The following is a 14,461-nucleotide window of genomic DNA, read 5'->3' on the forward strand; positions in this document are numbered from 1 at the left end:
CGTATTTTATAAAGATCAACTTTGTAAAGAAGGGACTTTGTTTGCTAGGCGTGAATTTTAGATATGAATGCAGAATTTTTCAGACCAGATATGAGTAAGAATAATTTTAAACACCCTTTTTCCTGTTTGGGGTTTTTAAGCTCTTTTAAGTCTCCCTTTTAAACTATGTATTTGTTATGTGTATTCTGTTTAAAAGCACAGGTGGATTAGATCTTCAGACTGTAGTGTATAAGGCTTGAGTTACATCTTGGTTTGTTAAAACGCTGTCCTAACTTAAGAGTGCTTTTGAATATCTCAAAAACCCCATTATAGTAAAAGCCAAAAGAGTGCAGATAAAGCCTAGGAGTCTGTAAAATGTACATATGATAGGCAATGGTACTCACACTTCTAATGCTATTGGCCTTGGTGCTGTTATCCATGTGCTTGTACCTTAAAAGCTTGCTTTTCTGAGTACTCAGTTAAGGATGTTCTGGCAGCTGGACATAAGATGGGTGTAGAACCAAACAACTGCCTGGTAAACACTAACTGTATTCTGTGTTGCCTCTGGCACTTCATAGTAAAACTGGATTAGTGTTAAGAACTAAGTACTTTCTTTGTGTACTGACTTTGAATAATTCAGGACTAGTTTGTTAGGCATATACAGGCAGAGCATTCAAAAATAGGAGCCTAAACTTAACACTCCGTATTACTTGCCTTTTTCACAGAGGTATGCTGGTGACATAGGAGCATGAATCCCTACAGCCTCTGGAATCCTGCAGGTCTGTACTGACTGCTCAGAAAGCTTCATTTTCTGGGCTTGCTAAAGCTTGCAGTTTCTGAAGTAAACAAGTAAACAAGCTTTAGCCTGCAAGTGAGTGTCCTATGGTTATTTGTTGCAGCACCAGTGAGCCTTTTATGTAAGACTTCAGTGGAAAATTTCTGTGTAAAAGCTAGCAGGTATTTTACTGGCAATGAGGAACATAATTAAACTACTAAAAAAACCCCCAACATTATCTCTAATCATTTAACATCCAAAAAAGCACCGAGATTTTTGGAGTTAAGGCAACATAGAAAAAGCAGCTGTGACACACCATTTGCATTTAAGCATGCCGTTTTTACTAATTTTCACTTTATGTATTGCTTCATATCTGATTTCTAATCTGTTTCAAAAATGTATCTATGTCTTCCACCACTGTTCATTGTTGCAAGTGGCAAAATCTATTCTGTATGACCCCCTCCCCCCATAAAGCAATGTTCAGATCATCTTCTAGCACTTACTTAGCTGCTTAACCTCTGGATTACTCAAGTGTTTGTGAAAGCTATGCTAGTGTTAGATGCCTTTCTCATTGCAAGATAAGACCAGAGCAAGTTGCAGAGTGCAGCAAGTGTCCCAGATGCTGAGTGGGTCACACAAGCCAAGTCAAAGCGTCAGGGCAAGAGGGTTCCACCACATGCCTTGCAGTTCTGGCTGGGGTGGGACACAGACGGATTGCAACTATTCCAAGTGGAATAGATTGCAACTATTCTTGTGGAAAACAAGCTGCAGAAGCTGGAGGAGATGGCATATTCCTAGGTCCCCTCTCAGCATGGGGGTGGCACTGGGATCTGTTGAAGCAGTGCATACAGAGCCAAAATCCAAGAAATTTCCTTAGGTCCTATAATAGAAGACGGGGCATGCTGTTTAGTATACCTACCCTCACCCCTGATACCCTGCTGCTGGTTTTGATGCTTGCATGATGTGAAGTTAGTGCTTGTATGAGTCACTGTTCCTCTGGGGGAAGGAAGGAGGGAGAGAGAAAGAGGGGATGTAATTTTCCTGCAGTCCCTGAGCAGCATCAGAGCACAATGTGTGGGTAGAGAAGTGTTTGTATCTCTTGGAGCTTGTCTTGACTGCTGTGAAGGGAGAAGAAAGAGCCTTGGATTATTTATTTTTCTCCCCTTTCCACCTGGCTTCCTTACCAGCTAGCTGACAGCTCCGAGATAGTGTGGTGAGGCAAGACACCAAAGTCGCCCAGTGGGCAGGAGTGTATGCCAGCTGCGGAGCTGCCCTGTTCTGCTGCCTGGCTCCACCACAGCACAGCTGCCTGCAGCCCTTGGACTGCAGCGCCTTGGGCTGCAGCAGTGATGTAGTCCTGTGCAAATCAAAGGGATCAGCTTGAAATATTCAACTTCTTATTTTATGTCCCAACACTCCCACATCCAGGGGGACATGATACTTTTCATATACAAACCCCACATCTGTAGGAGGATCTTAAACTTGAACAGCCAGCTGCTGTCATAAATAAAACGTAGCAAATGATCCCAAAGAGTAAGGGGAAATAGGAGTCAAAAGGCCAAGGTGTTCTGGCCCAGAGCAGATGTTGGCAGTATCTGGGGTGGACGTGCTGGGAGACAAGTTAATCTTGCATGAGGTCAGTGAAGTGTGTGGGTCCAGCGATGGGGGAGGGGGTAGCCCCTCCAGCAGAGCACTAAGGAAGCCCAGCTGCTCTTTGCTGCCTGTGTGAACATAGCTTGAGCTGCCTCTGCTGCTTTACATCTCCATCCTGGAGAGCTTGGCAGGTAAGGAAAGTGGAGAGGTGGATGTATCAGCAAGCAAGGCCTGTGGCATAGTCTTCGGTGTCATTCTCTCACCACTGCACAAAGGAAAAAATTTTGCTGCATCTTGCTTCTCCTAATACTTTTGGATCCATTTTAAGGCAAGTACTAGCAAATTACAGCAGTCAGTCTAGAGCTGATGGGAATTACTGGAATGTGATAAGGACTCATAAAGGAAGGAGAACCCAAGATTTCAGGGAGAAAACCCTTGGTTTTTTTAAATACTCCAAGACAGAGGGATAGCATCTGCAAACCTATGACTTTTCCATAAGCATCTCTCCTTGTTCTTGTTTATTTGTTGCAGTGAATGGAGATTGTCCACCTCTTCCTGTGTTTTCCTGTCAGCTTTGTTTGTACTCAAGCTGCCAGAGATGGCAGGTAATGGAGTGGACTCCCAGCTGTGTTAGCTGTCTCTGCCTGTGGTGCACATCCCTTTAATGCTCACCCAAAAGGCATTTCCCTTCACAAGGATACATACACTCACCTGTTTTTATCTAATAGAGGGTGAAAGTCTCACTGAACACGAAGCCTTGTGTAGATTCTTTGCAAACTAACAAATTATTAGAATAAATCTATTCATAGGCTTTAATTTAACTCATGTAAAAGCTAGATACTGATCTATCATAGAATCATAGAATCGTTAGGGTTGGAAAGGACCTTAAGATCATCTAGTTCCAACCCCCCTGCCATGGGCAGGGACATCTTACACTAAATTGTATCACTCAAGGCCTCGTCCAACCTGGTCTTGAACACTGCCAGGGATGGAGCATTCACAACCTTCCTGGGCAACCCATTCCAGTGCCTCAGCACCCTCACAGGAAAGAATTTCCTTATATCCAACCTAAACTTCCCCTGTTTAAGTTTTAACCTGTTATCCCTTGTCCTGTCACTACAGTCTCTAATGAAGAGTCCCTCTCCAGCATCCTTATAGGCCCCCTTCAGATACTGGAAGGCTGCTATGAGGTCTCCACACAGCCTTCTTTTCTCCAGGCTGAACAGCCCCAGCTTTCTCAGCCTATCTTCATACAGGAGGTGCTCCAGTCCCCTCATCATCCTCATGGCCCTTCTCTGGACTTGTTCCAACAGTTCCATGTCCTTTTTATGTTGAGGACACCAGAACTGCACACAATACTCCAGGTGAGGTCTCACAAGAGCAGAGTAGAGGGGCAGGATCACCTCCTTCGACCTGCTGGTCACGCTCCTTTTGATGCAGCCCAGGATACGGTTGGCTTTCTGCGCTGCAAGCGCACACTGAAGCTGGCTCATGTTCATTTTCTCATCAACCAACACCCCCAAGTCCTCCTCCGCAGGGCTGCTCTGAATCTCTTCCCTGCCCAACCTGTAGCTGTGCCTGGGATTGCTCCGACCCGGGTGTAGGACCTTGCACTTGTCATGGTTAAACTGCATGAGGTTGGCATCAGCCCACCTCACAAGTGTGTTGAGGTCCCTCTGATGGCATTCCTTCCCTCCAGGGTATCAACTGAACCACACAGCTTGGTGTCATTGGCAAACTTGCTGAGGGTGCACTCAATCCCACTGTCCATGTCAGCGACAAAGATGTTGAACAAGACTGGTCCCCAACACTGATCCCTGAGGGGCGCCACTCGTTACTGGTCTCCAGCCGGACATTGAGCCATTGACCACAACTCTTTGCGTGCAGCCATCCAGCCAGTTCTTTATCCACCGAGTGGTCCATCCATCAAATTGATGTCTCTCCAATTTAGAGACAAGGATGTCGTGTGGGACAGTGTTGAACGCTTTACACAAGTCCAGGTAGATGCCATCAGCTGCTCTGCCCCTGTCCATCAGTTCTGTAGCCCCATCATAGAAGGCCACCAAATTGGTCAGGCAGGATTTCCCCTTAGTGAAGCCATGCTGGCTGTCACCAAGCACCTTATTGTTTTTCATGTGCCTTAGCATGCCTTCCAGGAGAATCTGCTCCAAGATTTTGCCAGGCACAGAGGTGAGACTGACTGCTCTGTAATTCCCCGGGTCATCCATTTTCCCCTTCTTGAAAATGGGGGTTATATTTCCCTTTTTCCAGTCATCGGGAACTTCACCTGACTGCCATGATTTTTCAAATATGATGGGCATTGGCTTAGCAACTTCATTCGCCAGCTCCTTCAGGACCTGTGGATGGATCTCATCAGGACCCATGGGCTTGTGCACGTTCAGATTTTTAAGATGGTCTCGAACCAGATCCTCTCCTACAGTGGGCGTAAGGTCTTCATTCTCACAGTCCCTGCATCTGCTTTCCAAGACTTGGGTGGTTTGGTCAGAGCCTTTGCCAGTGAAGACCAAGGCAAAGAAGTCATTGAGAACCTCAGCCTTCTCCAAATCCTGTGTAGCCAGTTCTCCCAAGAGCTTCCTGAGGGGGCCTACATTCTCACTAGTCTGTTTTTTATTTGCTATGTACCTGTAGAATCCCTTCCTGTTATCTTTAATACCTCTAACTAAGTTTAATTCTAACTGGGCCTTAGCTTTCCTAACCTGGTCCCTAGCTTCCCAGACAGCACCCCTGTACTCTTCCCATGCCACCTGACCTTGCTTCCACTTATTATAAGCCTCTTTTTTTCCTTCAAATTTTCCTCAGCAGCTCCTTATCCATCCAAGGAGGTCTCCTGGCCCTCTTACTGCACTTCCTTCTGGTTGGGATGCAACACTCCTGAGGTTGTAGCAGGTGACCCTTGAATATCAACCAACAGTCTTGGGCACCCCTGCCCTCTAGGGCTGTATCCCATGGAACCTTCCTAAGCAGGTTCCTGAAGAGGCCAAAGTTTGCTCTTTTGAAGTCCAGGGCAGTGAGCTATCTTTATTACATTTTCATTTTCTGCTATTGCACTATTATTCTTTGAGTTCAGAGCTTGTTTTCATGCACAGTCTTTAAGTATCAGTTTCTTAAGAATTCCAAACCAAGAAGCAACCCCACTGCCATCTTAATAGATTTTTTTCATTATTCAGCAGTAGTTTTTATCCTTTTTGCTTGTATGGATCCTATGAAAAAAGACAGAAACATCCAGTAACAGCAAAAATCCCAGTACAACACTGGTAAGCCTCATGGCTTGCTTTTTTAAGGTGTATTGCTTTTCAGGTGTCATTTGTGAATCTTTTTCTCTAATCTGTAGATTCAGGGGCCTTGTACAGAATCTGAAAAACACTGCCATGAAAAACAAATAGATGAGTAGGTGATAGCTTCCCTTGAAAAGGGAGTAGGTCAAGTACCCGTCTGCTGACTGTTACAATTGAGTGATATGCAAGAGTAATTAGGGTTGCCCACACAAAATGAGAGGAAGATGAGTTCTTGTGAGTCTGCTAAACCCTGTGTTTTCTCGCCCTAGATATAACAGCTCCAGGACTCTGGTGTACCAAGGGGCCTTCTTGCTGCTCTGACCTTCGTGATCTTACCACATTCCAGATATTCAAAATATTGTGCAACATTATTTTGTGAGCTTCTTTTATCTTTGGATTTAATTTGGTAACTTCACAATGGAGCTGCTGCACTTGCTGGAGGCAGTGGGCCTGCTGTCACTGCAGTAAGCAAACTAAAAAGGATATGTATTTTCAAGAGGACTCTTGGGCATCAAAGTACTGAGGGTTGCAATGAAGCTGTTGAAAAATGAGCAGTCTTAATTTAAAAAGCAATTTCAAATTTTGATGCACTTTGTAGGAGGAACTTCTGAAACCTGTTTTTCTCTGCAGATTGGCACAACCTCATGTGAAGCTTGAGGCAGGTTGTACCAAGCTTTTGCAGAGAGAGCCAAAAGTAACATAGATGTTTTGTTTTTTTCTTTTAACGGCAGCGGGTCTGCTCTTTAAGCATATTTGGTATAATTTGCTATCACTACTTAGATAAAATGGAGCTTAAGACATATTGCTCTAGAGTAAATGCATTTATTCAGGTTTTTAAACATAATCACTTGATTAAATTTATCTCTACCAGAGCTTTCTCCTTTTCCTTTTTTAAAAAACATGTATTAGTAAGTGATGGAGTCTTGGAGTGGGAGGACAGCAGGGCAAAGGTACCTGAACATGAAGCAAGGTGTTTGATAAACATCTCTGAAAATTCATAGCTGAGGTACAAAACACATCAAAGTTATTTCAGCAGAAGCTCATCAGGCCAAAGAGGTGGTTTTAAGCCAAATGAGACTTCAGCACAAGAGTGGAAAATAAGCCAGACCATGATTCCTGGGTGAGACCATCAGCCTTGAGCATCTTACACTGATTGTGCCAGGAATGTAGGCCAGGGAGATGCTCTGCAACTGCACTGCTTGCCAGAGTCTTGGAGCACAGCTGCCTTTCACAGACCCCTTCCTTATGCCCTCTGGTGTAGCCTGGGCAGGAGAAATGAGAGAACTGTCAAGGGCAAAGCCACATCTTCAGAGTCCAGGTGTTGTTGCAGCTGATTTCTGGCAGTCCCCAAGGCACTTTGCCAGGAAATCCCTCTAATTTGTAGCAAAGGATAGGCACAGTGCAAAACTAGCTTATGGCCTGCAAAGCCATCTGCTCCTACCATTCTCTGTGTTGACGGAAAGTTTAGCACTGCATCCCTAAGTGAATCATGAAATCTCACCCATTATGCTTCACAGGTGCCTATTTGATTTTCAGAAAGTTCTTTTTACCAAGAGAATTGGAACAGTGGCTCTAGAAAACACGTTTGCTGAGTTCCTATCTGAGAAGAGATATTAAGGAATTCCACCTACCTTGCTGCAGTTTGTTAAATCAATTTCAAAAGCAGCATCCAAAGTACACAGCAATGTTTTATATGTAAGCATGCTCATTTAAAAGGATACAAAATGTATTTTGCTTGGCTTTGGTACTGCAAATAACATATGAACCACCATGTTTTAAATGAGTACGTGTACACTATGAGTGTTTGTGCTTAGCCAGGTGATTACCTTGCATTTTATGTGCTGTTCATGATCCTAAGGATTTTGTACTCTATGTGAATATAACCACAAAATAATTTCAGTCTAAGTTTAATATGCATTTAATGGCTGGAAAGATAAAGTTCAAATACTTAAGGTTGTTTCATTCACATTAACTATTAATGGTTATTACTTGTCATGGTTTTTCTTTATTTAACTACCCACTGAGGTGGGAGCATCTGATGAATGGTCCAAAGCCGAAGTTACAATTCTTCTTGCTTACATTGAAAGTCTTGGTATTGGTGTAACAGCTATTTCTGGGAGAAACTTGAAGTCTGCAGATACGCTATTTTGCATTGCCGGTAAGGCAATTTCATTTATGCTACATCCACATGTATATGGGTAGAGGATGTTAATGTTGTAACTGTAGAATCAGAGTCGTCCCTCCTTCTCTGCCCTGCATTAGCTGATACTGTACTAGATCAGTGGACCCAAAGTCCTTTCCTCTTTGTAAGCATCTAAGGCAACTCAGGTGATTGTCATAATCTTTGGGGTAGACAGCCAGTTCCTACTGGATGAGTGCTGCTGGATTTCCTAACCTTTTTATGTTTCAAGCTCTTTAAAACTCTGCATATCGTGCTCTGCCAGCTGATGGCTGGAAGCGTCTGTCGTGCTGGTATGGTAGCACAAGGCTGCCTGGGAATTCGGGTTGGCTTTGAGCAATAATAGCAGTCTGCTGTACTTTTACTCTTCCCTTAAGTAATTCTGTAACCTCAAGAGAACAAGTGGCCACTTGGGTTATTAGACCAGATGTTGAAACAAATACATCAGCTTTCTTGTAAAACTGCTTGCTGTGGGATGTGTGTTTATGTACATACACATCCACTGGGTTATGTGTTTAGGTTTTTTTCCCAGAGCTTAATGTGAAGAGGGAGAAAAAAAAAGAAGTGCAATTTTGATTTAGAACATATGCTCAGCAAAGCAGGAAGAATACCTTATTTTTCTATTGTGGAGTGTTAGTTTCCCAAATCCCAGCACATGTTGAAATTATCTGAACTTTAAAATTAGATGTATAGCACTTCAGAGAAATGGATGTCAAAGTAATATGTAACATGAAATGTTACTGAATGTGTTGCTAAAAACTGGTATTTGTAGATTTCCTAAAGCTGTTAAATTTCAGAAGCTGAGGATTCTGTATCTTTATTTTACATATTTACAAGGTGGTTAGCACTCCTGTAGTTCTCACTGGAATTGTATTTATGACTAAATATGGTGGAACAGGTTTTAAATGTATTCAGCTGGCTGCTTTAAAATATTGGCTAACTGTTGTATACAGTTATTTTCCTTAGCAGTTCTTTTCTAAGTGTGAGAACAGAATTAATTGCGAACAAACAAAAGATGATATATATCCCTGCATGAAATACATACTTTCTTAACATCAAGAAAGTACCCATAAACAGTTTCTTAGAATGGGTTTCAGGGCAGTGATATGGACTGATAGTGCTGAGGAAACTTTTTAAGTAAATGCTAGAACTTTTAGTGGGATTAGCTGTACCTTGTATTTTCAGTTTAATTTAGCACACATACATGGTGCAAGTATGCATAACATCCATGAACCCTTCATCTGCTAACCTTATGTTCATCTTAGATAGAAAATAGAGCATATTTTACCATTTCGGAAGTTGATTATTCATTTTGTATATGTACTTTTTTCATTTGCTTCCCAGCAAATTCCCCCAGCACATTTTGTTAATGCAGCTTCTGTATATAAGTTTAGCATCTGTATGATTTGGTTGTTTAGAAATGCCTTCCTCCTGTTTCCCCTTCAAACATTGCTCATATGCAGTAGTTTACTTTCCAAACACACAGTAAATAAAGCAGTATAATAATTCAAAATGCTTGCTTAATGCATACACTAAATGGCCTACAAAATATTCATGTTACTGTCTGTGCCAAGGAAACAGAGCATGCTGCTGGAATGTTTTCAGTTCTACGTATCTGCTTGTTAATGGGAAAGTGGAAGTATTTGTTAAACTAAAAATGCCAGCAGCTTGTCATGATAGTGTTACTTTTAAACAGATGTATGTTTTGCAGCATGAGCATAGAAACAGAAGAGATAAAATGGCATAATTTGAGGGATTTTGTGCTGTGTGAGAGAGCTTGAGCAGGGTGATGTTTACAGCTGTAAATATCTCAGATGGGTTTATGGTAGAGTGTAAGGGATAACCCCTTTCTGTTGTCAGATGGGCAAACTAGTAAGTGATAGGGATGTTTGTCAGAGTCTTGTACTCTCTGACTGGACTCAGGTAGGCCACATGTGGAGAGTATAATACTTAATATTGAATGTACTTATTTGAAGGTATTTAATGTTACATGGGATTTTTGTTTTAGCACAGTGATACAAAATATACTGTCATCACAATACCAGTGCAATTTGCACTTAGCAAATAGGAAATACAGCAGTGGCAATAACAGTTCAGTCACAATCACCGATGTGTGATACCTGTTGCTGGTCTCTGTACTGTGTTCACCATCACAATGCTGGACATCACCAGACACCAAGAAGAAATTTGTGGGTTGAAACCAGCTGAAGCTCTTTGCTGTGTTCAAATTTACTTGTATCTGTTGTTAGTTTTTTCAGGTTTTATACTCTGTACCAGGCTGAGCCATGTATACACCCCATCCCCATGCTGGTCTGGGAGACATCGCTTTTAATGAACCTGGGAGAAAGGTTTGATACACTCACCTGTGGTGTAGTCAGTTGATCCAGTAGCTGTCGGAGGAACTCATGTTCATGCGAAACCAAGGCCAACCTTGAGTCCCATTCGTATTGAGATAAAGTCAGACCTGTTTGCAGCAGCTGTGTTCAGTCACACCCTGCATTATTCCCGGAGCTTCAGGGCATGTTGCCCTTGCCTGTCTCCTTTCAGCCGTCTTCCATCATTTATTGGCCAGTCAGAGCATTTTACATTGAGATTTATCTCTAAAGAGAATAGGTAATTCACCTGTTTGTTTGATCAGCTATTTCTGCTGTGCTTCCTTGATTTTCAACATTTTGATTTGTGAACGTTTTGATTTTTGAAGAGTCCTTTAGCAAAGTGCCATCCCCTTCAGGCTCCCCTTAGGCAGGCAGTCTCACAGCCTAAATGAACATGCTTCACCAAGTCAGGTTTCACACATGCCCGAAGCCTGGACCATGGACCTCTAAGTTGAAAACCTTTGTCTCCTAGCTACACTGCCAGGAGACTGTAGAACTGTAGCGGACTGCAACAAGCACTGGCGTGAATCAGAGCTGCAGGTGACCAAGAAATACAAAGGTACGCTCCAGTGCTCTTCCAGTGATGGAAAGCAATATAGGCTGGATGAGCAGCGTATCAAAACTCTGGTCATTGTTGCTTTGTGTTTTTTGTATAAAATAAGTCTGCAAGAGAGATGCATGTTGCAAGTGTAACTGTCAATGTACTTTCCAGTCATTATTGTGAATTTGTGAAAGAGCCAATAACTTTGATTTACATAATTGACTTCCAGCGTAGGGGAATAGAAAGTAATATTTTAAAATTCACAATTTTAGTCTGATTAGAAATTTTTCTAATGAAATCCTAGCAGCCCTTAAATTAATTCTCTTACAGGAATTAAGATCACCATGCTGTTACAGTAATTTAAACCGAAGCAAGTGTTGGTTGCTGAGTCAGTTGCTATGCTCTGCATATATATGCAGTCATCTCAGCTGAAATATAAACAATACAGCAGCCTGGTTCAAAAACACTATTTGAAAATTGACTTGGATGAGAAGGCTTCCGTGTTACTGATACTGGATGAAGGACTAAACAGGGGGTAATGACAAATGGCCCAGTGTCAAGGTGGGTATGTTTCACAGGATGGAGGGAACTGTAGTGGGTCCTATTTTGTTTTATAGTCTTCATTCATTTTCAAGAAGAAGGCTTAGATCATAGATTAATTTTTTTTATTAGCTATTTCAAATAAGGAAATGTGAACACTGTTTTGTGAAAGAAAATCTCAGAAACTTGGAAATTCAGCAAAAAATTTTTGGAGGATACGAAAGTTTCAATAGAGACAAGTTGGTGGGCAGTTAATCCTCGGCTGCAGTGAGGAGAAAACAAGCCACAGCAGCTGGCATGTTAATGAAAGCATGCTTTTTAGGGTTAGGAGGAACAAACAATAACCTACCACAATATCTGTGACTGTGACCTCCACCCAGGCAGAAATATCAGCTGTGCCTGCAGAGATTTTTGGGTGTTCAGGAGCAGCTGTAAACCCTGTATAGTGCCCGTGTGAAAGTCCTTGCTACTCCAAATCAAACTCTTCCCTTTGGCATGTCACAAGCATCCTATCCTTAAGGAGCCAGGTACCATTTTGCAGTGGTAGGGGTACCACAGCCAGGAAGTTGTTTGGCATTTGGGACTAACACAAACTAAAGGTCTCCTGCAACTGTACATGTCAAATACTGACCTGAAGTTTTTCTTGAGTCAGGAGTGGCACAGGCAGCCTTCCAGAGTGACCACAGGGGTGCAGTTACTTGAGAAGGTCTCTCGGGGTGTATTTTAGTGGTATGGCTGGGCAGACCTAATTGCCCCTGAACTGGCAGGGATGGAACCATTCCTGCCTTTTCCTCCACCAGTGTTGTGCTTGGCCAGAAGACTTCATGCCTCTCTGCCGCCACGCCTGCCCGTTCTGCTGATGTTGTCACTTGGAGCCACGTTGCTTCAGCAGCTCAGGCTGATAACCTGGCGACAAGCCTTTTGTTTTGTTAGGCCGGTGCTGTGCTGGGTTAGAAATGGAGCTGACACAGTCCCAGGTCCAAGGAGCAGCAGAGCAGCGCAGGACACAGAGTAGAAGTCTGCAGCCAGGCCATGGAGGCGGGAAGGGAGGGGATGCCCCTGTTTTTTTGCCCTGGAGTAGCTGAGCAGCAGTGCTGAGCTCCGAATCACCTTGCAGAAATCTGCTCGGGCAGGCTGCTGGGAAGAATGAGGTTGTTCCCATGCATAGCTTCACCTAGGCTTAATTTTCCTGTCTGCCAGTTGGGGATAACCTCTTCAAGGAGTGAAGTGAATATAAATTGGTTGCTTAGTTATTTGAAAAAAAAAAAGTGGTCATGCAAGTGCTTGGATAAAACTTTACACAAGAATTTGCCTCTGTATTAGCTTTCACCAGCGGAGTACTGAGATGAAAGTGGAAATCTGCCTTGCAGACTGCAGTGGGAATGTAGAAGAGTCACTTGAGTTGGGTTTGTTTGAATTGCTACAGTGTTTTGTTTATAAAATAAAAGACAAACAACTTGAGTAAAAATACACTCTTCCAAAGGGATATCTAGCTTTGCTTTCACGACAGATTTTGGAAATAAGTAGAGCTTAAACCTAACAATAATGCTGATTGGGAAATAAGCAAGAAGAATTGGTTATCTCCTCCCTGCCCCATTGCACATACACTGGTTCACTTGGTCATACAATACAACTGCTTTAAATTGTTTTCATCAGATGCAGACTGTTAATAATAGAGTTAGGAAAAAGATGTTCTGAGAAAATGTAACACATCCGTTCATGGTTAAGCAAATCCAGGCTTTCCTTTTCTGCCCTCCCCCAGGTTGGACTGGTGATTCAGTAGGTATAAAGTTGGCTTAAAATCCCCGCAAACTGTGCAGCAGCTGAGCTCATGTGTTGTTATCCTCAGAGATGATGTTGCAAAATCAGCAGTGGTCTTGTTTGAATCAGTGGAGAACTCTAATGCTCAGCAACTGAAAAATATCAATGCATTAAGTTTTCATTCCATATTGATCTCCAAACAGAGTTTCAAAGGACTGTCTTAGGGGGAAAAAAAAGGAGAGTTTTAAGCCGGGATTATGTTTTCATGTCTTGCAAAGAACCTATTATGTGTGGGGCAAGCTAAAGCTTTGAAAGTCAACTTCCATCTGTGCTCCATGATGGTATTTTATATAATTCCATGTCTAAAAGACAAGCTTTGGAAGTGAAATTAGTTTGCATCATGCACAGTTCCTGCAGAGATCAGAGGCAGACCTGTTAATGCAACTATTGCTATTCATGAGTTTCATAGCCGTGTGAGTTTCAAGTTAATTATAAATGCTTGTTTAATTGCTTAACAATAGGGTATCGGAGTCTCATCTGGGCATTGTGCATATAGCTCTCACTTTTTTTAATTAAAGCAAATTCCTACCTTTTTTTTTTTTTTTTCCTAAGAAATTAATTTTGGTGGTACTGCTCCAGGCTCTCGCAGGTCAGGATATGCAAATCCTCTTTTAAATGTTGGACAGTTGTGTGATGGATATCTTTATTATCCTTTCTCTGCCCCTCCCTCCCTTTTGACTACGTGGTTGTTTAGTAGCCTGGTTGTCACTGGATATGGCATAAATTGCTCTAGTTTTTATATTGGAGTTCCTGTTGTGACATTTTATTAAAATCTGTGTGCATTATTACTAGCAGATGCTTTAACTAATGTATTTATCATTTGAGTTTTCAGATGCTTTGTTTAATAGATTTTAGACCTGAAGAGGCAAGTAGGCCACCTGTCTGACCTTCGTATCACAGACCACTGTGCTTTAATATTGTGGATTTAGTCTAATTATTTTAGTTAAGATAAACCATTTCTGTCCCCTGGAAATTAAATTTGTGCACACTGGAGGAACCAGCCACAGTGCCAGCAATGCCTGAGGCACTTGCAATGGCAAGGAATGTTAGATGAGAAATGCAGACAAATCAACCTGTGCTTCAGAAGAGGAAAAAAAGCCTTATGTGCCACCCAAGAGCATTGCAGATGGGCTTCTCTGCGCCAGCTCAGAGACTGGACTGTGCAGCTCCCATTGCATGAGTTCTTACTGTTTCTGAGGAAAAGCAAGGGAGAGGAAAAAAAGAAGAACTCAGAAATCACAGTCAGTTGTACATTTGGGGAAAAATGTACTTGAGGTGTGAGAGTTAATTATAGTCATCACACTACAAGTGCTCAGAGTGTGCAGACAGAGTGTGTCAGGACAGTACTGACAGTGTTCCCCA

At 42.4% G+C, this 14,461-nt stretch overlaps 2 protein-coding genes and 1 long non-coding RNA gene across 6 annotated transcripts in view; 2 read left to right on the forward strand and 1 right to left on the reverse strand.

Annotated features, from left to right (window-relative positions):
• Nucleotides 1–848, forward strand: part of LOC133276964 (uncharacterized) — a 36,926-nt gene extending 36,078 nt beyond the window's left edge. Inside the window, exon 2 of the long non-coding RNA XR_009746062.1 lies at nt 705–848. This is a non-coding gene — a long non-coding RNA (uncharacterized LOC133276964). The remainder of the gene's footprint in view (nt 1–704) is intronic.
• OLAH (oleoyl-ACP hydrolase) overlaps nt 1–14,461 on the reverse strand; it is a 221,580-nt gene that overhangs the window by 100,323 nt on the left and 106,796 nt on the right. The gene's annotated exons all lie outside the window — the stretch shown is intronic.
• Nucleotides 1–14,461, forward strand: part of FAM171A1 (family with sequence similarity 171 member A1) — a 96,828-nt gene that overhangs the window by 39,609 nt on the left and 42,758 nt on the right. Inside the window, exon 1 of one of the 4 annotated variants that reach the window (XM_061468376.1) lies at nt 2,426–2,538. The exons of the other annotated variants lie outside the window; for them this stretch is intronic. The gene's annotated coding sequence lies outside the window, so the exon portion shown is untranslated. Of the gene's footprint in view, nt 1–2,425; nt 2,539–14,461 lie in introns of those variants that run through there. 4 annotated transcript variants of the gene reach the window in all.

This window comes from Pezoporus flaviventris, unplaced genomic scaffold (assembly GCF_033815535.1).
Source record: "Pezoporus flaviventris isolate CSIRO_AGI_PZ_B2104156 unplaced genomic scaffold, CSIRO_AGI_Pfla_v1 ptg000047l, whole genome shotgun sequence".
NCBI lineage: Eukaryota > Metazoa > Chordata > Aves > Psittaciformes > Psittacidae > Pezoporus > Pezoporus flaviventris.